Raw genomic sequence first — 25,825 nt, 5'->3', positions numbered from 1 at the left:
ATGGAAGGGGAGAAAAAGTTAGGAGAGGAGATGAAAGAGTATGTAGGGAAGATGAAGGTTTTGTTGTGTCGTGTTTTGTTTTGTTTTGTCTTAAGACTGGAGCAGCTAGCATCCCTGGACACTGTGATGAGAAGACTCTACGAGAGATAAAAAGGTGAAAGATACAGGAAACCGAGCAAAGTGTGCACAAAGCAAGCACTCCCAAAATATGGAGTGAATGAGGTGTAGAACACAGGTGAGAAATCAGAAGAGGGAAAACCTTTTCTATTTTAACCTGGGGAAAGGTGGAATACATGAACATAAACGGACAATTTAAAAATATGTGTGTGTTAAGCCACCAATATTTGCAATGCCTTGCTCTTACTCAGAAAAAGGATAATTTGCTTGCTAAACTATTGAGGACTTGTGCTGACTGAGGTCAGGGGTGGGAGGAAAATGGCAAACACCAAGACAGTTTGTTCTATCTATGAAGGAATGAGAGCAGACAGACAGGAGGAAGATGAGATGAATTAATGTGGGGGCAAGTGAGGAGGCAGAGAAGGAGCACAGAAAAAGAGGATATATATCTTTATCAGCTTATGATGGGGTTATATCTTAATAAACCTGCTGGAAGTTGAAAATATCATACATCAAAAATGCATTTAACACACCTAACCCACCGAACATCATAGCTTAGCTTAACCCCTTAGCCTACCGTAAACGCGCTCAGAACATTTGCATTAGCTTACATCTGGGCAAAATCATCTATCACAAAGCCTATCTTGTAATAAAGTGTTGAACATCACATAATTTATTGGCTACTGTACTGAAAGTGGAACACAGAATGCTTCTAAGTGTATTGGTTATTTACCCTTGTGATCACATGGCAACTGGGAGCCCAGCATCACAAGAGAGTGTGGAACCACATATCCCTAGCCTGGGAAACAATCAAAATTCAAAATTCGAAGTTTGGTTTCTACTGAATGTATATTGCTTTCACATCACTGTGAAGTCACAGAATCATTAAGTTGAACCACTTTAAGTCAGGAACCATCTATAAATTGATAGCTGCCACAAGGAGCCAGACTTCAGAGAGGAAGATGTATAAAAACAATTTTTAGGAAATCTGGCTATGTGTTCTGGGGTTAGTTCCTCTTTTGTTCTTGTTGACTCCTCAAGAAACTATCAGTAAAGACCTCCATTCTCTTCCAAGGCTTTCTGGAGTCATATTTGACTATCACCAAGCAGATTGGTCCTCAAGGCAATTAGTTTCATTTGGGTTATGCAGGTAATCCGTCTGGTGACAGGAAGTTGAAATCCTGAATGCTGAGATGAGAGGCTATCTACTGATGTGGCTTGGTCAAAGATGGGAGAAAAGCTGAAAGTCTTCAAACAGGTGTTGGAGAGAAAGTCAGTAATATATCAGGAAAACATATGAGGATCACTGAGCTATACTGAGGGGTCCAATTGAGATTGGAGGTCATAAATGTATCACAGCATCAATATGGACAGTGGTATGATTTTCTCAAGCAGTGCTTGGCAGTCTGGTTGTAGGCAGGAGAAAGCACACAACTGCATTGATTAAGGGATGGTATTTGGCTTGGTAGGCACCGAGGGCTGGCAAGATCTGTTTCGTTCATTCCTAAGTACCTAATAATACTACAATGCCTGACAAATAGGAATCATTCGATACACCTCTATTGAATGAATGCATGGGAGAACTGAAAATATTGGTAAGATGGTGGTTGAAACGATGGGCCATGGTATCCACACCAAACAGGGAAGGCATGGACAAGAGGGGGCTAAAAGGGGGAAACTTAAGAGGACCAAAGTTCCTATCCTCAAGTCTACCAGGCACGTCGCCTACTCAAGAAAGAACTTCTCTGAGTCTGAAGCACCCCCTGGTGGCTGATCCAGTTAGCTATTAGGCCCAGTGGTCTCCCTTTTTTACTCCTTAAGGGCGACATGCGCATTCTCATACACTCTTCTTCTCAATGTCAGAACTCCCTTAATTTCCCTTCACGCAATATCTTTCTCACCCATTCTTCAAACATGCTCTTTCTCCTTTTTCTTTTAACTTTTGTCCCAGCTACCTTAGGTACATCATTCTTTCCTTTTCCCCCTCTTTATCTCATCCTCATTCCCCTTCTTTTTTCAATGGGTGAAAACATGGCAGGTACTATTAGAGGTAAAATTCATAAAACGAGGACAAGAAAATCAGTACATTTTAAAATTAAAAAAATCAAAATCTCTTAAAACCAATGAAAGTGGACGTAAGTTTTAAAATAGCCACATCCCACACCATCTTGTAATTAAGCTGCACGTCTCCAAGTACTGGCATTCAAAACATTTTCCATTCTTAAGATATTGCTTGTGTTTTAATTATTAACATAAAGTCTTTTAGCTATCAATTTTTTATTGCAAATATACATGACTTCTACTATAGGATGAGTTGTATAGACGTTCATAAAGTAACTCAAAGATGTTTACAACATTGTTCCGATAAAGGGTTTGCAGATGGGCATTTGGACCACGACTTATTTGCCAGTCCACAACCATTTGGTTTGGCATAGTTTTGATTCCTGCTTGAATTTCCTGAAAAATCACAACAAATTATTTAAGGAATAACAGTTGTCAAACTTCCTGACACTTTCTGACAAGTCATAATGAGTGGTTAAGTTCTGAAAGGTCAACCAGCTATCTTTTGGCTTCCATCGCCTCCTTAGAACCAAGCTATTTTGAGAATTTCCATTCCTCATGCTCTTTTTCTTCCCAACCCTGACACTATTTGTATCCTCTCGGTGGCATTTTTTTAACTCAGGAAAACTTAAATAAGTTCCAAGATTGCAGAAGAGCCTTATTATTTGATGATTGTGGGTCTTGTCTGGGAAAAACTCCAAACATAGATTTGCCATTTTAAGCAATTCCTTTGAATTCTCACTCTATTGTCAGCAATAGTCTTATATTATTGGTTTATTATTGATTTTTTTTCTTTCCCTTTACATAAGTTAACTAGGCACTCCGATTTCCTCTTCTCTCTTCCTATGTTTTCTTGGTTTATAAATCCCTGGAGAATTGTATTGTTTCAGCTTTTTGGGTTTGGAGAACAAACACCCCCCCCTCCGACACACACACAGTCACACATGCACACACACCCAACTTTGCCATTATCACTAACCCATAATCTTTTCCCCTTAGCAACATGGCTATTTCTTCTTTATAATATTCTTCTTCATCCTACTTTAATATAATCAGCTGTCACATTCTGTCAACTTTCCCTTTAAAACATAATTCAGATTCATCCTTTTCTCTGTGTTTCCACTGGCACCATCCTGTCTCAGGTTATATTCTCATCAAAGATTCTATAACAGACTCTTAGCCAGCCTTCCTGGGGCCCTCCTCATTCTCTCCCCATGCCCACCTCCATGCTCAGCGGGCATTCAGTCCATACAGTGACTTATCCTGCTTATTCCCTGTGAAGGAGGAGAACACCGCCTCTGCACTAGGCATCTCTCCTCCTCACAGTCCTGCATAATGAGTGTTACTTTCTCCATTTCACATACAAGGAAACAGACTCTCCCAGAGGGTAAGTATTTTGTCCCAAATCACCTATCTTGTAAGTGCTCAAGTCACTAGCTCTCAAATCCGAAGAGAAGAGAGTCATCTTTGTTGGAGCAGGAAAATAAAGCATTTGCATGGCAAAGATTTGATATTTAATCTCTCCAAAGTCAAGGAAGTAGAGAGACTTGCTATTTTACCATATCAAGGCAATAGTTTTCAAGAAATGGGATTTATACAGGAGAAGTATAATCCACTAGTCTGCTCTCAAAGAGTTTATAACCCACTTGGTTAGAGTATGTATCTAGAACATGCTGGATATGTAGCACGTGCTAAATAAATACTTGCTCAAGCCAGGACCAAGAAATGGAAGGAGGGTCCTTGCTACTCTTATTTTGGCTTGCCACTAATCACATTGTTTAGTCACTGGATGCATCTTAATATAAAATGCTTTCTACGACACTTCCTCTTGACCCGGTCCCAAGGAATATCAGAACAATACAATGTTAGGAAAAAAGGCGTTGAGATTACTGGGCTGCCTTCCAACCTACGGGCCTATTTATTTTTTCCTAACTACAAGATAATTATTGCTGGATATTATTATGGGATTTTTCCATATGTCCTTTAGTTAGGACAGTGATGACCCAACGCAGCCTTTTAATGTACTCTGGTCTTCTGCCAGCTTGCCTCATTCTACCACTTTGCCTTTGGTTTTTATTTTTATGACTATTCAAACTTCCCATTCCCTAATCAATACCTCATTTGGCCACTGCTGCTGTTGACTACATACCTTGACAAAGACGCCTTGGAAAGGGTCTTTTTTGCTTGCGGCAGGCTCATTTGAAACGAGCTCTTGCTATGTTCATCATTTTGGCAAACAAGGACAAGTTCAAGGAAATTGGAGGCCAAACTTGACAGAGCACTGGGTGCAGCTGCTGGCCCAGCTGTGCAATGAATCTCAACTTGTCCATTACCTCCAAAACTCAACTATTCAGCACAGCCTTCCCTAGTCCAGCACTCCTGTCGGTCTAATATATTTGGCAACAGCCATTATTTCAGAAATGAATGCTCATGTGTATTTATAGCAAATCGCATGCCTGCTCTATCAACAATTAAAGAGATTAGGATTCAGCAGACATATTCCTCTAATTAGGACAAGATGGAAGACATAATATATAGAATGCTGCAGTTTGGTCAAGGTTTATTCTTTCCTAACAAGACTGCCATGCTGCTTTTCATCAGCCACACATCCATTCTCTCTAGGGCCACCCTGCCCCCTACCGAACACTCACTTCCTGTGTCTGTCCCATGGAATTTTCAGTCAGGGGAATCTGTTTGCCGTTGACACTTCTAGTTTCCCCTACCTCCCCTCCTCAAACTACACTTTAGACTCTGTGGACTGTTTTAGGCTTGTTCTGAATAACATGTGGACAACACCATGTGGCCACTAATTTCATTCAGTTACGCCCTTCCCCTGGAGCCTGGGAGTATGTTATATGCTCACACTTATGTAGTCTTTCCTCTGAACAAAAGCCCGAACTCAGTGTCTGGACCATAAATTCCATCTTGCTTCACTCTTACCCATGCATTATTTAAGCATCGTCTCGGGGAGCCCGCATGAGAATTTCCCTCAGACTAACAATCAGCAGGCGCTTTGCACACTGTTTTAACGGGAAATGTAGGATATCTGAGAGGGTTCCACCCATTTGCAGTCTTGATAATGAAATATGATAATCTAATTTGGTAAAAATAAACTGTGAAATCAGAGATTTGAGGCAAAAACTTTAAAAGATGCAATTCAGACGAGCAATCAATGCTTATTCAGCTTCTGTACCATCTCAGCTTTCTCCCTGTGCAGATGCTTAAGTGATGCTAAATTAAATAATTGACAAATTTTTAAAACTGCTGGAAATTACCATCTGTATTTAATTTTGGAATATAAAAAGGTCCATGGAAAACACCCTTTATGATTATTTTGTCTAATAACAGATATGAAACAATACAAACATCCCAGTCATAAAATATAATGCGTTCCGAGCAGTCTGGCTTACATATTTAAACAGTTTTTCAAAAACAAAAGACCACAGGAGGAACGAAATGCTGGGTTACCAGTATATTTTTTTTTTTAAGTGAATGGCAAAAGAACGGAGTTTTTAGTTTAAAATCTGCCTCTCTAACCCCTAACCTCCCCCACAAAACAAAAAGCAAAAACCAAAAACTCACCCACAGGCTTCCTATAGACAGTAAGGAGAACCATCACTTTTTCACGTTTCTCTTTCTCCTGGACAAACACTGGGCTAAACTGTCCTCTGTTAAGAACTTTATTAGGCTGATATTACATCCGTACGAAATGAAGTCTACAGCTGTAAATAAACATGCTTGAAGCTCTCATGAAAACACAGAAAGAGAAACAAGCTCCCTGCGTGGGAACACACTGGTAAATGCGTGGATAAAACAAGCTGAAACTTACACCAGACACTTCCTCCAGGTCCAGCACGGCAGTAGCCCTAAGGGTACATTCTAGTTTTTTTTAATCCATGTTCTGTTCTTCTCACTGATGGGACTACTCAGGCACATGGTTAAGTTGCAATCAGCTTCTCCCTCAGTGATGTATGAGAGCTGGGCTGATTTATCTTGTCTTTCTGCAGCATATTAGCACTAATGTTTCTGCGTATGCATCCTACCTTTCTTTAGCCGTAGCCCCGGCTTTATCATTGGTAATCTAAATTAAAGAGCCAGCGAACAGAGCGGGGTTGTTGTCCCCCACCCCTCCCTGTTTTCCATGAAACAATTGCCAGGCAGTCATTCCCGGACAAGGATTCCACTGTTTATTCTATCCAGCCTCCCCTTCAATATCCCATTGAGACTGGAAGTCAGTCACAAAAGGATAGGTCCAGTGAGACTGTCTTAGTTCAAAGGTCTATTTATGATTTATCCTTTAAAATGGTGCAAAGGACCTCAGGAAATATGAGGGAGAGCTGTCGTTGCCAGTTTTCAGCCCAGAATACAGACTTGACACTGTTTACAAAACCAGAGTAACTTGATACCCCACTTGCTGCCCATGGGGCAGTGTACCTTTGGCTGACTTTTATTCCTGAGAAATCTTTCTCTTTCCACCCACGTTTGTTATATATATGCATCCTTTAGCGTTAATTTTAATGAGGAACATGAGTGCTATAATTTAGCAAGTTACATATGAGAAGCACAAAAAATCAACAAAAATCTGGGGAACTCAATCAAACAAATCATTATTAACCTTGCTATAACCTGTCAATAAGTAGCAGCTGAAGCCTGAGCCAAAAGTGTATTTATTTCTGGAGTTGTCAGTTCCTTGCTTTAAGACACATTTAGAATTTCCTCAATCTCCACAAATGTTTGGGAAGAAGAAACACGTCAGAGTGCATTTTCATATGAAAGTTTTTAATCTTCCCAAATTTTTTGCTCTCTTAGCAGGATCTCAATGCTTTTAGCCCAGATTTTCATGATTACTGAAATAATATTAGGCTTGTTTTCTCATTTTAAGCAGCATAACTTTTTAACAGCTGTTAAGCAACAGAATTTGGTGGATAATAAAGTATAACAAGTTTCATCTTTATTTTTGTATATTTTTGTTAAGAGAAAATATGATTGTTTTCATAATTATAAACACATATTACATCTTTAATTTTGCTTTCTTTTAAAGATTTTATTTATTAATTTGACAGAGACAGAGATCACAGGTAGGCAGACAGGCAGGCAGACAGGGGGAAGCAGACTCCCTGATGAGCAGGGAGCCCGATGTGATGCGGGGGCTCAATCCCAGGACCCTGGAATCATGACCTGAGCCGAAGGCAGAGGCTTAACCCACCTAGGCACCCCAATTTTGCTTTTTAAAATTAATAAATTATGATATCAATTTCCATATAGGCATAAAATGTAGACTTGCCATTTTTAGTAGTTTTTTGATATTCAATTCCTAATTCCTTGATATTTGCATTGCTTTAATTTTTCATTATAAAAATATAATGTTTCTTTTCAGAAAAGCAAAATACTCACACTCCAGGCCCTTGACCAAAAGAAAAAAAAAATCAGTCTCTAACTTTCTGTTTTTCAACATTCTTCAACACTGCAGTTGAGAAAAATACACTTGGGAGTTCTGCTTGAAGACTCTCTGGGATATCAGTTCCTCTAGATGATATCCCTGGTGAAACTTTAATCATTTATATTAATTTCTATCCTCTAGAACTTGGTTATACTGAACTGCTCCACAAACATTCAGAGTAATTATTTTAAAAATTTAAATCTGGCTTGTCACGCCACTTCTTAAAACTCTGCATCGTTTCCGGTTATTCTTAGGATGAAAGCCAAAATCTTTATCATGGCCTTCAAGGACTCACTTTCATTAAACTTAGAAGATAAGCCCACCTTCCCAGAACTGACTGGCTGGGATTCAGAACCATCAATCAATCAAGTATTGAACCTCTGCCCTTTACTGGTCGGTCAGCATGAGTTTGGTGTCTGAGCACTGGTGTGGGATGTGAGAGAATTCCAAAAGCAAATTACATAGGCCTTTTCCTTTAGTTTGAAAGTAACATCCACAAATAAGATTTCATTACAAACCAGCTTACAAGCTATTGTGAATCAATATGAAGCAAGTCAGATTTGTAAATGCAAAGTGAAGATAATATCAAGGTTTAGAGGAATAAGATAAAAGGAATCATTTCATGAATATTAACTGAAACTGACTTAGGCCAGAGGAGGAAAAGGGAAACAAGGAGCAGAAACTCTAAAACAAAGTATACTCTAGCTTGGTCCAATGTCTATGGTTTGCACCAGCTAAATTAATCTTAGATTTACATTTTTAAAAGTCAACTACTCCATAATTATAGTCCTGAGTTTCTTCAACAAATAATTTCTATACATTCATTATATTACTGTTGATATTACTTTCCTTCAAAAGTTTTCTTTATTTTAATCACTAAAAGAACTACATGATAAACTTCACTAACTTCTTTTTGTTGTTGTTGTTGTTATTACTTATTTATTCATTTTTTTTTATTTTCAGCATAACAATATTCATTGTTTTTGCACCACACACAGTGCTCCATGCAATATGTGCCCTCCTTATTATCCACCACCTGATTCCCCAACCTCCCACCCCCTGCCCCTTCAAAACCCTCAGGTTGTTTTTCAGAGTCCATAGTCTCTCATGGTTCATCTCCCCTTCCAATTTCCCTCAGCTCCCTTCTCCCCTCCAACAACTTCACTAACTTCTAAGTAATATCACAAGATCTTGAATGTATGAGATTTCTCATAACTAAAGACAACATATTAACCAAGAACAACATAATCCTTGAATACAACTTTTGTGTAAACTTACGTATAAAATAATGTAAATGCCCAAAGACATGAGAAGTATCCACGGGGTAATAAGATCTTGACAATGGCCCAATGCATAAGAGATTAACACTGTGAGGCCCCACGAGTCCAAGTGTATTTACTATACTTCCTGCCATTGTCCTGAAAATTCATACCATTAAAGTCTACCCTTGGAAGAAACCCTAAGACTATGGAACCAAACTGCCTGAGTTCAAATCACAGCCCTGCCACTTACTAACCGTATGACCTTGGGTAAGGTACTTAAACTTAATGTAATGTGTCTTTCAAATTCATCTATAAAGTGGGTTTTGGTCATAAAAATGCTTTTGGTCATAAAAATAACTCATATCAGTCCAACCTTCTCACAGATAACAATCATAAACTCTGGATAAAATATTAAAAAACAACTGCTATTTGAAGGCACTGGAGAGTGACAAGAACAGGAAAGAGCTAATGGGGGAGGGGGGCCGGGGGTGTGAAGAGAATAACACTTGAAAGAATGGCTCTTGATAAATTACTCATGTTCTAGGGCTTTTTGTCTAAAGGGAGACCCAGTCAGCCAGTTCCACATGGTGGTTAGATCTTTGCCCTCTTATTATTTGAGAAATTAGAGATGACAGCAGCTATAAAATGTGGGAGGAAGCCCCAGAAAGAAGAGAGACACAGAGGGAAAGCCCCAAATTCAGTACATATAATCTGAGCAAATTTCTGACTCCTCCCAATACTATACACATGTGTAGCAGACTTCCAAGTATCCCAGCTAAGATGACAAGAACTAAACAGATTTTTGCTGCTGTCCATCACAGGGAAGACAAACTTGGAATCTGACTGTTAGATTAACTGCCTACTAAAACAGAAAATCAATACTCTTAAAAGGTATGTGACATAATTTGGAATCTCTATAACATGTCACTAACAATGTCGGAGGTACATTCCAAAATTACTAGCTAGGCAAAGAACAGGAAAACCCATCCTCAAAAGAAATAGACCAACTCTGAGATGACACAGATACTGAAATTAGCCCACAAGGATTTTTAAAGCAGTTATTATAACTATGCTAAAGAATATAATAGAAATTTCAGCAGAGAAGGAGAAATTATAAAAAAAAATTGGAAATTCCAAAACTAAACAAAAAAATCTGAAAAGAAAATTCAATGAGATGATCTAACAGCAGATTAGGAAAAAAGTAATAAAAAGTTCTCAAAGAACTTGAAGACAAACAATATAAATTATCCAATTTTTGAAAAAGCAAAGAGAACTTTAAGAATGATTGAAGCCTCAGGGTCCAGTGGGATATAATAGCATGTATAACACATGTGTAATTGAAATCCCAGAATGACAGGTGAAGAAAGAATGGACAAGGAAAAAAAATTAAACAAAGTTAAAAAAATAATAATCCAAATTTGCCAAAATTTGGTAAAAACAAAGATATAAATTTATAAACTTGAAAACCTCTGTGAATCCCAAATAGGATAAATAAAAACAAAACAAAATACAAACCCATGCCAGGGCACATATTCAAACTACTAAAATTCAAAAACAAAGAGAATATCTTGAAAGCAACCAGGGGAAAATGGCATATTATATACAGGATAAAACTATACTAATTTCTTATCAAAGGTAATGTAGGCTAGGACATAGAAGAATGACATCTTTATAATGCCAACAGGAACAATAACGGTCAAGCCAGAATTCTATATCTGGCAAAAATATTCTTAGAGAATGAAGGCTAAATGAAGACATTTTCAGAAGAATAAAACTTAAAAGAATTAACTGCCAGCAGATCTGCACTACTTGAAAGGCTGAAGAAAGTTCTACAGGACAAAAATAAATTCCACAAATTTGGGTCTACAGAAGGGAAGGAAGATCACTGAAAATGGTAAATGGTAAATATGTAAGTATAAAACACACACACAAACATACACACACACTCTTTTGAAACACTTTCAAAGACATACAACTACTTTTTAAAAAAATTATAACACTGTATTGCGGGGCTTATAACATAAATAGATGTACATAAATATGTGGCAACAATAGCACAGAGGATGGAGGAGGGATGCAGTTGAAATATTCCAATACTTGACGTGAAGCAGCACGTTACCTTTAAGTAGAATGTGAATGGTTAACAATATATATACGGTAATCTCTACACAATCACTAAAAATGAATATAAAGAGAGAAAATTAAAAAGCCAATAGAGAAACTAAAATGGAATTTATGGTAGCTATGAAGGTGCCACACTTGGATTTCCCTTCTAGAAGAAACTTGACAATCAGCTGTGAGGAGTGCACTTTGCTGACACCATCCAACGGCAGCCCCTTTGTGATCCACGGTGAGTGAATCAAAGCTATGTTCTTTGCAGTTAGTCAGTGACTGAACATGACAGGGATATGTGCACTTGGCTGATTCTGCCCAGTGCAACACTCATCTGTCAACAATCTTTGACCAAAATCATACATCAGGATGACAGAGACTTTCTAAAAATCATAATGCAGTTTGAGGTTCTTTCTACCTATTCTCCTTTCTTGCTCCCTCTTTTCACAGATGTCAGATGCCTGCCTCTCTCCTCTTTATCTTGCACAGGTAACTTCATCTTGGCACCAGCTTCCTGAAGAACCAAACTAGTGCAGAATTCTAAAATATATTCAGTTACATCAAAATAAAGTAGGAAAGGAAGGGAGAGGAACAAAGAAGTAGTGGCATGGAGGGAAAACAAATAGCAAACTGGTAAATCTAAATCCAAACATATAAACAATTGTGTTAAATATAAACAGATAAATACTCCAATTAAAAATGGAAATTGCCAGAATGGGTAAAAAATTAAAACTCATCTATGTGTTCTCCATATCCTTTAAATACATGGAACAGATAGTTTGAAAATAAAAGCATGGAAAAAGAGAAAAAAGAAAGCTGGAGTGACTATATTATCATACGAACTAGATTTTAAGGCAAAGAGTATTACCAGACATACAGACACTTCATAATGATAAAAAAGGGAACTCATCTGAAAGAAGTAAAAAGAATAAATGGATATGTGCCTAATAGTAGAATATTTTGAAGCAAAATTGACAGAATTACTGAATAAATAGACAAATCCAAAATCTCAGAGATTTTAAGACCGTTTTCTCAATAATTAATAGAACAACAAGATAAAAACAAAACAAAACAAAACAAAAAATAAAAACCAAACAATAGTGAGAACATGGAAGACCTGAATATCACTATCAACTATACTGGCCGGTCTGACATTTATAGCACACTACACCTAACAACTGCAGAATACACATTCTTTGCAAGTGTACGTGGTACATTCACCAACACAGACAATTGGAGTGCTATAAACAGAATCTCAATAAATTACGTATGACTGAAATTCTACCAAATACATTTTCTACCCATAATTTAATTAAACTAAAAATAGTAACAATACGATACCTAGAAAACCCCAAAGATTTGGAAATTGAGAACACACTTTTAAAGAACTTGTGAATGAATGAAGAAATTGAGGGAAAGTATTTTGAAGTAAAGAGTAATGAAAAAGCAATATATCAAAATTCATGTGCCATAGTTAAGTAATGAGAGGGAAATTTATAGCTACAAGTGTTCATAGTAGAAAAGGATAAAGGCAAAAAGCAGTGATTCAAGTTTTCACCTGAAAAAGAAAAGCTAGAAAAAAGAGCAAATTAAATACAAAGGAAACAGACAGAAGGAAATAATGATTCTTTTTTAAAAAAGTATAAATAATGAAAAAGAAAACAAAAACAATAGAGAAAATCAAGAAAACCAAAACTTAGTTCTTTATAAGATCAATAAATTTCACAAATTCGTAGCTAGACTGATCAAGAAAAATTAAAATGAGGGAATAAAAATTAGTATCAGGAATGAAAAAGATGTCTCTAGAGATCTGAATATATTGAAGAGATAATAAGTAACTATAATAAACAACTTTATGTCAATGAACTTGGAAACTTAGGTAAAATGGACAAATTTCTTAAAAAATAGAATTTACCTAAATCAACACAAGATGAAATTAAAAATCTTAATAGCTCAATCTCTCTTAAAGTAATTGAACATACTATCCTTCCCATAAAGGAAACTCAAGGTTTTCTGGTTTCTTGGCGAATTCTATCAAACACTGAAGGAAAAGATAATATTAATCTTACACAAACTTTTTTTCAGAAAATGGAGTAGGATGGAAGCTTCCCCAACTCATTGAATGAGGCCAGCTTAATCCTGATGCCAAATCTGACAAAGATACTATGAAAAAAGAAAATTACAGCTCAGTATCTATGAATACAGATACAAAAATTCCTTAACAAATATTATCAAATAAAACTTAGGAATATACAGAGATAATCATCCCGTTTGACATCATGACCTACTAGGGTTTATCTTAGGAATGTAACACAGTTTTAACATTCAAAAATCAATTATTATAATAGATGTACTACCAGAATAAAAAAGAAAAAAACATAAAGAATTTTAATACACTCAGAAAAGCATCTGACAAAGTTCAATACGAACTCATGATCAAAACTCTCAGCAAATTAAAAATGGACGGGAGATTTCCTCAATCTACAGCTGTAATCTTATTTAATGGTGATGTATTGAATGCTTTCCCCCAAGATCAGTAACAAAAAAAGGATGTCTACTCTCACCAGTTCCTACTCACCTGGTGTTGGAAGGCCTAACCAGCACAAGGCAGAAAAGATTAATAAAAGGCATAAAGGTTAGAGAGAAGGAATAAGACTCCCATTTTCTGCAGATAACATAATTGGTTAGATGGAAAAATCACAATGAAAGTAAAATGGGATAAAGGTACATACCTCGTATAGTTGTTATAAGAATCAAATGAGTTTAAATTTGAAATGTGTTTAGAACTGAGCCTGATATGTAGTAAGCACTGCATTAGCACAGGCAAAATTTAAAAATGCATATGCCTAAATATAAAATCTGGAAGGGTTACATATTAGCTTATGGACAATGAGTATATATTTATTCATCAGAATAGCTAATAGAGAACTACTTTAAGGAACAAGGTTCTTCGTTCTGGGACCCAGCTTATAACAAAGTTCAGGGCAAGTAACTCCTGGCTGCCTAGAGAATGGTCCGTTCTCACTAACATTCCTAAAACAGAAAGATGAAGTATGTTACAGTTTGACACTATCTACTGAGTTACTGCTTTTATATGATTTATTATGTCTACATAGTTATACAAACAAGTCCAGCTGTTTTTAATGAACACATACCTTGCTGTGATCTATACATATTCTCACAGTAGAATATCTATGAAAGACATTTAAGTAAAAAAAAAAAAAGTAGTTGGCATAATTGTATTTACAGTATAGTTCAATTTTTAAGGCAAAAAGACAGGCATATATGGTAACTGCATTGATATGTGCATGGGAAAATGTCTGGGAAATATCCAAATAGAAGTGTTAGAAGTGGATAGTCACCCCCCCCACCCCTGATAGTAGTAGAAAGGACTTTCATTTTTTTACTTAACATCTTCTGTATATAGGTTTGAATTTTTAGGACTATTTATTGATAGTTTTACTTTGTAGCTTAAAAAATAAAATACTTTATTAATGCAAAAAAAATCAACATTTACAAGTCACAATGTTTAGAGTTTTTTTTTTTCTAAGTCAAACGAGAGGAAAATAATTCTTCTTTTGTGTTCTTTAAACAAAGGTAGAATTTTATTTTATTTTTTTTTATTTTTTTTTCCCTTTTTATTTATTTATTTATTTTGGTAGAATTTTATTTTAGACACCAAGGGCATATTCCAGATATTTGCATCTCTAAGATCCTTCCAGCGTCCCCACTTCCCTCTACCCCAGAAGAGGAGTGGGGAGAGTTACAAACCCAGGTGCAGTCAAATGTTCAGTGTGTGGACATAGGTGGGCTCATCAGAACTGAGAGCATGATAAGGCAGTAGGCTTGATGACCCTGTGAGCCCACCTGCTTCACCCTAATTCATACCTTCTCACTCCACCTGGACTCCAGCAATTGGCTTCCCCAACTCCCACACCTGAGTGCATGGAGACCGGGAGTAGAAATATGAATCAGAGATAATCGATTACCACTGGAAACCTAGAATTTTAATTAGAATGACCTTAAAAAGTGTCTAAAATTCATCTACAGACAACCACTTTCTACATGAGGAAACCAGTCCAGGGAAGTAACTTGCCCAAGGTCATGGGGTTACTAAGTCACCCCGGCAGGACTCTGGAGAATGAGGACCGCATCCTCTCTGTTACAACAGGGAGAAGGTCTAAAAGCACAAGCCCTATTAATGGCAGACCAGGGGCTGTGACTTCATGAACAAAGAAGAGTAGGACGCAGGCTCAACCAGGCTCAAAAGGAACAATCATCCTGTCTTTATCATAGACCTTTAAATTGGAGTGCAAACATCAAAAACTGGCTCTGTTATTCATTTACTTTCATTACTAGTGTTCCCTAAGATGCATATGTGCTTTCTCTACAAATAATCCATTAGTACAAAAGAGAGAATGTTTCCTATTTGAGATATGCCTTCTGGCCACATCATTCAGAGATGCTCTTAGTATATAACAAACACTAATGAAGGGCTCTTGTTAGAATGTTTTCCACATTTTGGTTATAGGCAATAGAAAACCTGGAGATACTTAAATTAATGCAATGTGCTCTATTATGCTCTATCAAACTGGGTTTTGTTTTTTTTTATAGTGGGAACTATGAGTCAGTTTCTAAAGCTTAGGAGGCTCAGGATTTACTTAAAATCAATAAATCAGAAACTGATTCAATCAAAGTATCCTGCAAACTTGTGCAAAACTGTGAAGAAATCCCTCATTCTTCCATGCTAAAAAAAGAGAAAAATTTCCAAAGAACAGTCAAAAATAGCACTCCCAAAGATTATGAGCTAAGATCCATTCTTAAAACGTAAAGTAACTGATAAGCAAATAAAAAAATCATTCTTATCTATTTATCAATATAAGTTCTCTAAACTCTCCTATAGCTGGTTATTAAAACACTGATAAATGGTTCTAAATACCCTCAGAACAAAACTGTTGCCTTTACTCAACATCACATTTTTTCACTATTAACAGAAAGCCTTTCAACAAATTATCGTAAGGTCCTCAAATGCATTAGAAATGTTACATATACCCTCAAGCTGCAAGAACAAATCTTGAGGTTAAGGAGCGGCATATCTGCATTTGTTATAAGACGTTAACAGGAGAGGCCTAAGTGGCAGTTTCTGGCCGGACTTGAATGCTGTTCACATTCATTATATTGTCCCCCCCCCCAATTTCATTACTAATGATTTTCTGATACTAAAGCTTTTTAAGACTTTGATCTTTTCTGAAAACTGAGTAGGATGATACAAACCTTCCAGCTGAACAAACAGACTTGAGCAGAAAGACCACTGCTTTAGCATTTGCCTCAGAAAGTATCATCTGTCCTGCCTTCACCCCTGTGTTTCATTAAAGTGGTGTCTTTCAAAATATGCAAATGACAGTAATAATTTGAACAAACAAATGAATTAGGTGAGCTTCTATAGGCAATTTACTCAAGGTAATTAAGAATGCTAAATAAACAAATTATTATTTTAAATGGCAAGAAAGCTTTAATTAAACTTGATTTCTATACTTAAAATGAAATTACTAACTCAACAGAAAGGATCCAGTGTGAATTAAAAGCAAAGTGTCAAGAAGGAAAAAAAAAGACTGTACACTCTGACTTTTGATTCACAAGATTAGGACCAGGTGTCACTGCATTTTCACTGGAGCTCACTCAGAGAAAAGTATCTCTGTATATGAATTTAGAATTGATAAAATGTATTTGAGGTGCCTCAAGCATGAGCACATTTTAAATGGTAAAGATGGTAAGCAAAAATAGAATCAAACCCAAACCCAAGGTAATTTCTCTCCAACTAGCATCTCAATCTTTCTCTGCCAGTAAGACATGGAACCCAGCAGGCTATGGTTCATCTAGGAACGCTGAATAGTCCTCCTGTAATGGATGGAGGGACATGATAACCCATAGTAGACCCTCCACTGTGGTACGATGGCCACCAGCCATGAAGTATGTTTCTATGATGGACCAAATCACTAAGCACCAACCAATGTCCATGGAAATAAAATCTCCACAGTTATCCCGCGATGGATGAGGTTAAAACATGGTCCTATTAAAGTAGATAACACATAGGTATTTAGTCCTACAAAAGAACATAATCTTAAAATAATTATAGCCTATTTTTAAAGCTTCAAGTAACCTTAAGTAATCTCCAAGACTAGGCATTTCCATGTCTCTTCCCTTTTTAATGTTTTATCCCAGTAATTTTAACTGGGATTTAACTGGACTCTGATTAGACCCCAGCCACCAGAACTGGCAAAGCCCTTAAGAACCACCTGTTTTCTTCTCCACATGAAACACCTTGCCTGGTGGAGCCTCCTGGGTCTTCTCTCTTCCACCTTCCACCCAGTGTTCCACAGGAATACACAGGATGTGTCCTGTCCCCTTGGCTCCTGGCTTTCTGGTCAGGCAGGATGACCCAGGGCAGGAAGCTAAGAGTGTGAGTTGGGTGGTGGCAGAACAGAGCAGGGAGGGGCCTGGAGACAGGCTGGAGAAGCCATTCTAAGTCACTGTCTTTGGCATCTGGGCCTGGTCACTCTACCATGCAAGACAATTTTCATATTGTTTCCCTAAATAGTTTGCCTGGAGAGTGACCCTAGGGATACTATTAAAATATCAATGGTAGTGATAAGAAGTTTATGTCAAGCCTATGTTCCAAGGAACAAAGAGAATTCCAGATTACTATGTTTTCCCTTGTGTGCTCGTGCCTTCGTTCTGGAGAGGCAATCGTGTAACTGCTGACCCCAACTAGAGAGGGAAAAAATCATGTCTAGAAGTCAAGAGATCTGAAGGGGCCAGTGTCCCTAATTCTTCTATTTGCTCCTTCATCCCCTCATGTGTTCATCAGTAAGAGTCATTCATTCATCAATCATTTCTACACTTAAGGTATATACAGAGACACATTCTATCCCCAAGTTGCTCACATTCCAGAGATAGAAGAGACATCAAACAAAATGCGCTGGAAACTCAGGGTGAACTGAGAGCACTGCGGAGGAGCATCCAGTATTTGAGGAGTGAGAAGTTCGGGGTGGGGTGTGGGGGAGTGGGGAAACAAAGAAAGTTGCCTCAAGCATGAGCAAACATCGGTCACTGCTCCTTTGACCCACCAGAAGGGGAGCTGCGCACAGTGTGATGAGAGCTTTGTCTCTCAACTTCGAGCAGAAATTCCCAGAGCGCTGAACATAACTGTTGTGTCTAGCACAGAGCACAGCATGCTGTGAGGTTTCAATATATATCTGCTGAATAAATGAATGATCTAAGAATCTGGATCTGCCCTGGGGACTTCTGTTGGACAGAACCTTAGTGAGTGGGCATATCAGAGGACACTATAACCCTCTAGAATTTGCAGACAAGAAACTTCTTCTAAAATGTTTGCACAGAGTTGCAGAATTGTATGAAGAAAGTATGCTGGGTGCGTAAAATGTTGCAAGTCAATGGGTAGATAAAAGGTGGTACATTCAATCAATGGAATACTGCAATGAAGAAAAATCTACGGACATATACTACACCATAGGTGAGTTTCAGAACCATTCTATTCAGTGAAAGGAGCCAGAAATGGAGACCACATGTCACAGTATTACACTGATAAGAAATGTCCAGGAAAGGCATATTTATAGAGATGGGGAGTAGATCCGTGAGTGCTTGGGAATGGGGTGGGAAGGCATTAACTACGAGCAGTCATGAGGGATCTAAGCAGGAAGATGAAACTGGTCTGAAACCAGATGGTGGCGATAGCTGCACCATCTTGTAAAGATTGTCCTTGAATTACACACTTGAATGGGTGAATTTTATGATCTAAAACTATACTCACCACAGTTGTTTTGAAAGTTTTGCGAAGGGAGTCATAAATTATAGGTTTGCCATCATGCTGTTATGAGGGGGCTGCTATGTTGTTGGAAAACACAAAGCCAGGAGCCTGTTCAGAGTTGAAAAGAGCCCCCATCTCCTAATTCCCAACCTCAATGCCCTCCCTAAAAAACCTGCTCAGCGGTTGCCAGGGCTGGATGGAGGGGGGAACAGGGAGTGACTGCTAAGTGGGTCTGTGATTTCCTTGTGGGGTGATGAAAAAGTTCTGGAAGGAGTGGTAATGGTTGCAAAACATGGCGAATATCCTTAATGCCACTGAGCTGTACACTTAAAATGGATAAAATTGTCAGTTTTGTTTATGCATTTTACCAAAAGTTGTGGCCATGTCTGAGGAATATTTCCGTATTTTCCTTTTATTTGACAAATTCATTCCCTGGTAGCCATGGAGGGGAGGGGGCAGATGCTGTCCCTAGCCATCTCATGGCAAGATGTCTTAGTCCAGGTGACATCATAGCTCTAAGAAGTCTGTTTGCTATACTCTATTACCTTTCCTTTGATTGGCAAACATCAAATATTAATTTTAAAAAAATCTGGGCTTGGTTTGCATTTTAATCCTGCCCACTTGAAACTGGTTGACCTCCTTCAAAACAACATAGGCAGGGACGTTCCCTGAGCTGTCTGGCCATTCATTAAGTGTTGCTACCCTAGCTTCCTGCTCCCTGAAAGTGTAGGAGGCAATGACTTCTCCTGTCATGGATTGAGCATGGCATATTATGAAACACTTGCTGTTTGTCAGAAATACTTTAGGTTCATAAATCTCTAGGACTCCCTGTCTCTATATAACCCAAAGCAGCTCCAGCGTGCCCTGGAATGACTTCCACATGATCCCTACTGCAAATGCCCTAAGTCACTATCATCCATGATGATTCCTAGAGTACTTTTTTCACCAGTATCATTTGCACTAGTATTCCTGTCAGCCTATCTATAAGGCTGGTTAGAATGTTCTTTCCCTCTTCCCAATGAGAAGACAAGTTGCTAGTGAATTAAGTAACTTTCTCAAGGATGTCAATTTATTTAGGATTAGAACTAGGGTATAAACATGCTTCGTATTCATATGTCTGATTGGTGGTGTACATAGAAGTAAGGATTATCAGCAATAAAATATTTTCTACCTCAAAGAAAGTAAGGATTATCAGCAACAAAATATTTTCTACCTCAAATCACTTTAAACTGATCCTTTCATTTTGAGATTGGTTAAAATATGCCTGCGATTGAATGTAGTGGAAAAAAAGAAACAACCCCAGGCTTCCATTTGGGGAAAAAAAAATTGGAGACCAAGTACTAAATGCCAAATGTCTATAAGAACTGCTCAGAAGAATTACTTCTTTGCTGCCAGCCAGTACTCACAGGGACACACTGTGGCTGAATTTTTTAATTGTGCTTTTTAGATGCTGGATAATTTTCTGACTATTAAAGACAATCATAGCCAAGCCTAACAATAAAAGTAATTGAATCTCATGCTTGAGAGGATACAGCTGATTCACCATGGGGTGTAGGAGAGGAAGGAGGCAAATAAGAAGAGGAGGTGAGAAGTCCAGAAGTAATTTTCGCTCCATGAAAAGCACAGACTGCCTTCACACTAAAAAAGCCTGACATGGAAGGGAGTCCTTATCTTTCAGACCCATTCTCCTGTGTGGCATCTGAAAACTATCGACTATCAACACAATTACAGCCTGAACCCTAGCCTCTGCCCCAGGGCCCACAACCCCAGCTTAGGATGCTGAGATGAGATTTCCAAGAGGGGACAGGGTGAGGCCACAGCCATTCTGCCCTTGGGAGGCTGTGTCTGCACAACCTCTTCCTGGGGCTGGGCAGGAGGGAGCAAGTAGACTTACTCAGTAGTGTATACTGACCCACCAGAAATTGTATGTTCAAGGAGAGTCTTCGCCTTACGTATACATCAATTGCATTCAACCTCAAAGATGAAGTTTCTTCTATGTGTAAGGCAAATAACACAAACACCACACCAACCTTGCCTTAAAAGGATGAACAATTTAATGGCAAAAATACTAGCAGCTGTCAGATACAAGCCAACCAGCCACCTGGTGTCAGAACAAGATCTATTTCTGTAAATATTAAATGTGCACAGATTTCAAGATTTAGTTGGTAGCCACAGAGAAGGCCTTCACAGATTGGCCTTAACAGAGAAGAGCTCCTAGTATAGGACACTTGGGTAATTACTTAATTTTCTCTTCTATAAATGGGGATTCAGGCCCACAATCTCAAAATCAACCACAAAGTGAAAATCAAAATGGCTGCAATGAAATATATGAATATGAATGTTCACAAATGGGATAAGGATTATAAATATCTTCATGTCCTCGAGAATAGAGTTTATATTTCTACTTAGCTCTAAAGAGTGACATTATCCCTTTTTCTTTTCCTTTACTGCTCTTATCCAATTATTTTTAACATCCTATATTCCCTGGCAAGGTCTCTCACACCTGTTCCCTTTTTCTAGGCTACACCCCCCAAGGCATGGCCCTATCACAGTATATCCAGACTTCAGAGATACCGGGTTATGTACCATCTTCAACCTCCACTCACACAACTGAATATTCTACAGCTGTATCATTCTCGTTGTCATTGTGATCCCAGCAAAAACTCTGAAGACTCACTTGTGTCAACAGATCCAAGTCCAGATTCTTTGACTTGGATTCCTACCCATTTTCCCAGGCTGCTAGCTACAAATTCTCTATTCCACCCAAACTGATTCCCCAGCACCTTTAAATTCACCACGGCTATAACCTCACTGCTATACCTCCATGGCCTGTGTGGCAGGCTGTGTTTTCCAGAAGGACCCCAGCAATATCTCCCATCCCACATGCTCTTCCTACAATGTGATGTTAATGAGTTAAAGGTTGGGCCTGTGTTCCCTCTCCTTGAATCTGGGTGTACCTGTGAATATGACCAAAGTGGCAATAGAAAAGTTACAAGGTAAGTCATGAAACTGAAGGGACTTCTGCCTGTTTCTCTCAGGACATTGACTCTTGTATCTAGCCTCCTTGCTAGGGGAAAGCCAAGCAGCCATGTGGAAAGTTCAGCTGACAGCCAGCATCATCCAAGAGACATGCCAACAGTGAGCCTGCAGCTGATTCTAGTCCAGAGCTATCCTTTAGGTTGTCCCCAGATGATCCCAAGTGGAACAGAAATAAGCTGTTCTCTCCCACCCTTACCTCCCCTGTCATGCCCTATCCAAACTACACATTTGTGAGCAAAATAAGAGTGTGGTTGTTTTGTATACCATATCTTTTTTATCCATTCATCTGTCGATGGGCATCTGGGTTCTTTCCATAGTTTGGCTGTTGTGGACATTGCTGCTGTAAACACTGGGGAGAAGGTGCCCCCTTCGAGTCACTATGTTTACATCCTTTGGAGAAATACTTAGTAGTGCAATTGCTGGGTCATCAGGTAGTTCTATTTCCAACTTTTTGAGGATCCTCCATACTATTTCCCAGAGTGGCTAGACCAGTTTGCATTCCCACCAACAGTATAAGAGGATTCCCCTTTCTCCATATCAGCCATCAAAAAGAATGAAATCTTGCCATCTGCAATGACATGGATAGAACTAGACGGTATTATGCTAAGGGAAATAAGCCAGTCAGACAAAAACCATATGTGGGATTTAAGAAACAAAACTGATCAATATAGGGGAAGGGAAAGAAAAAGAAAATAAGATGAAATCAGAGAGGGAGGCAAACCATAAGAGACTCTTAACTCTAGGAAACAAACTGAGGCTTACTGAAGGGGAGAGGGCTAGGAGGATGGGGTAGCTGGGTGATGGGCATTAAGGAGGCACTTGATATAATGAGCACTGGGTGTTGTATGCAACTGATGAATCACTAAATTCTACCCCTGAAACTAATAATACACTGTATGTTAGCTAAATTGAATTTAAAAAATAAAAAAGTGTGTTTGTTTTAAGTGACTAATTTTAAAGTAGTTTGTTATATAGCAATAGATAACTGGAATTGACTAAAATACCCTCCCCTTTTCCAGCCTTCTCAAATCTCACTTACCTTCCAAAGCCCAGTACAGACCCCTCACCTCCTCCATGTGTTAACCCCACCTAAAAGTGATTTTTGTCTCTGTCTCTCTTGTTTGAAGCTTGACTAGCACCCAGTGAAGACCCAAGACCTACATAATCTCCTTGAGGAAAAAGATCATGACTGTATTTTCTGAGGAAGATGTTCCCATTGTCTCTCGGAATATTTTACACACAGCAAACAATTTATATATATTCACCTCACAACTAACATTCTAGGCTCCAGACTAGGTACTTAATAAATGATACACACTGTGACAGTGATTAATATAAAAAAGGATAGAAAGGGAGGGACAATAAAAAGTTTTAAGTGGAGGATTAGGTAGTTACAGGAAACCCAAAATTTCAAGTCATTAAACTGACTTTATATTGAGTAAAGTAGATGCTTTTTAAATTAATAGTTTATGCTCAGGAGTGGGTGTGTGTGGGTGTGGGTGTGTTTTCAGCCAACACGTAGATTTGGATGTCTGCTCTGGGAATTGTTCCCTCATTAATAATTAAATTCTAAATGGGCATTTTGAGAAGTGGTAGTAACTATCCACATTGCATGGTCTCATAATAACTCAAGTGTAATTAGAGTATAGGAGAATTAAGAAATAAGCAGAATGTTTCCTGTCAAATACCGTCTGTATCAGGACTTCTTGAAATGGGCATCATGAACCCTACTTAGATGTTTGTCATTGGATGAGATTCATGAAGTTCATGCCTAAAATTACATACAAAGCTTTGTATGTATGCATTTTTATAAGGAGAGGGAAGGTCCATGACTCTTACCAGAGTCTCAAAATAGTTTTGGAAACAAAGCTAATCCAAAGCTTTACCTTATCACATATGCTTTTAACTCCCGTCCAGAGATTCTTCTAAAGGGACAGGTGTGGGCCAGCAATGGGGAAATACCAAGGCTGGCCTGGCTGTGCCACTGCCTTGCATGGTAGCCTTGGGGAAATCCTTCTAAGTTCTCTGGAGCTGGTTCTGGAGCTCCCAACTAGGAAGACAGTAGGATGTCCTTGAGCTACCAAGACATCTCAAAATAGTTTCCTTGAAACGGCTTAGAAAGGAAGGAAAGGGCTACTTCATTTGGTGTTTTTCCAGTGGATTTTCTTTCCTATAAAAGAACTGTAATATTAATTTTGATTAAAATCTACATCTAAGTGTTTACAGTTATTTATTTAGTAACTATTAATTTAGTGCATACAATGTGATAGTCACTGACTGTGGACGTTCCACTCAGTCCTTTAGGACTTGACCATCACTGAGTAGTCCACCCCACCAATGACATAATGATAAGAAGTAAAGTGGTCAGTAAAAGTATCAAACATGAAGAGAAAGGCACAGAGGGCCAAAGAATCAGTGATTCATCACTAAGTGGGTAGAACAAGTGTTGCGTAGGAGATCTAGTAGAAACACAGTACTCCATTGATAGCCAGGTTGATTTAGCTGATCTGTCCTGTCAGGTGGATGTCTACCTGTTCCTTTGCCTTTCAGAATTGCATGCTCAGTTAAGAGCATAGCTTATTTTTCCTAGAGGGAAATCTTTCTTTAAAGATGTGTAAGTATCTATACTCCCGCAACCAGTTCTCACATGAATAGAGTAGTAAACAAGCAAAAAGCAATTAAACACAAATGCTTAATGGAAAAGAAGGCACATAATAAGTACTTTACACCCAGGGATAATCTGACCATAATTCTCCTCATGTTCAAAGTTTTCAATGGAGGAAGTAAGATTTTACTCAGGCTTTGAATTACAGATGAAACACAAGCATTAGACAAAGTACTAGAAAGAAAACAGTATTCAGCACTTAAGAAGATGGAAAGTATGACATAGCTCATTTCATCATTCTGTGGACCATTAATTTTCCCCCTAATGTTAGTACTTCTAATTTTATATTAATACTCAATTTTTCATATGTATGTGACTTATCTCCTGAATTAGAGAGTCACCTCTTTGGGGCCAAGGCACATATGTCATAGTTTTTGGATGTCATTTGAATTATGATGTACCCTTACTAAACATTCAGTAAAAATTCTATGAATGAATAAATGGAAGTTTCTCCTTGAAGCTTAAGAAGGTAGAAAGAGTGGTTTTATAAGGAAACTAATAATTTCTTCTAACTCTCCATAATTATTTCCATAATATATTTCGTTCATGAAAAACAAAAGTATAAATGGAGATCCTCAATTTGTTACTGATAATTTGGAGTTGGGGACATGGAGACCTATATTAGGAGGGAGCTGTTTTCTGGTATACAGGGATCAGGAGAAGGGCAAGGAGACAATCTTATTTATTGCCCATATTTGGAAATCGGCACAATTTGTGGCTCTTAAGAAAAAAAATAAGAGTGGTAAAGAACAACATATGGCATAAATAAATGGGGTTTGATTTTCTCCAATACATGGTTCATGTAATTCTTCTTCCTAACCTCTCCCGTGACTGTGTGTGTGGTGTACTATGTATGTGCTATACCATTCTGGACTTTAAATAAATTTGCACATGTGTAAACAAAATGAATATGGCAGCAAAAGTGTTTGGTGTACACAGTACCTTCAAATTATATAAAAAACATATATACAAAGTCCTCTGGAATCATCTCCAAAGAGATTTCCTACAATAAAAACATGCCTATATGGTAAAAAGAGCTAAATTTTTCTTTTTCTTTTTTAGAAGATTTTACTTATTTGAGAGAGAGAAAGACAGAGATTGCAAGAGAGATCATGGGTGGGGCGAGGGGCGAAGGCAGAGGGAGAAGCATAGCCCCCACTGAGCAAGGATCCCCAGATGGGGCTCAAGGCCAGTACCCTGGGATCATGACATGACCTGAGCAGAAGGTAGATGCTTAACCGACTGAGCCACCCAGGTGCTCTGGAGCTAAGCTTTTCATCACTGGCATGCTTAGAAAGATC

General features: G+C 38.1%; 1 protein-coding gene across 5 annotated transcripts in view; it reads right to left on the bottom strand.

The window, feature by feature from the left end:
• RAPGEF4 (Rap guanine nucleotide exchange factor 4) overlaps positions 1–25,825 on the bottom strand; it is a 291,500-nt gene that overhangs the window by 166,771 nt on the left and 98,904 nt on the right. Inside the window, exon 1 of one of the 5 annotated variants that reach the window (XM_046018588.1) lies at positions 6,008–6,120. The exons of the other annotated variants lie outside the window; for them this stretch is intronic. The gene's annotated coding sequence lies outside the window, so the exon portion shown is untranslated. Of the gene's footprint in view, positions 1–6,007; positions 6,121–25,825 lie in introns of those variants that run through there. 5 annotated transcript variants of the gene reach the window in all.

The sequence above is a fragment of the Meles meles genome, chromosome 9 (assembly GCF_922984935.1).
Source record: "Meles meles chromosome 9, mMelMel3.1 paternal haplotype, whole genome shotgun sequence".
NCBI classification, from domain to species: domain Eukaryota; kingdom Metazoa; phylum Chordata; class Mammalia; order Carnivora; family Mustelidae; genus Meles; species Meles meles.
Note: the sequence above shows the minus strand (reverse complement) of the source record. Positions and strands in the feature narration are given on the sequence as shown.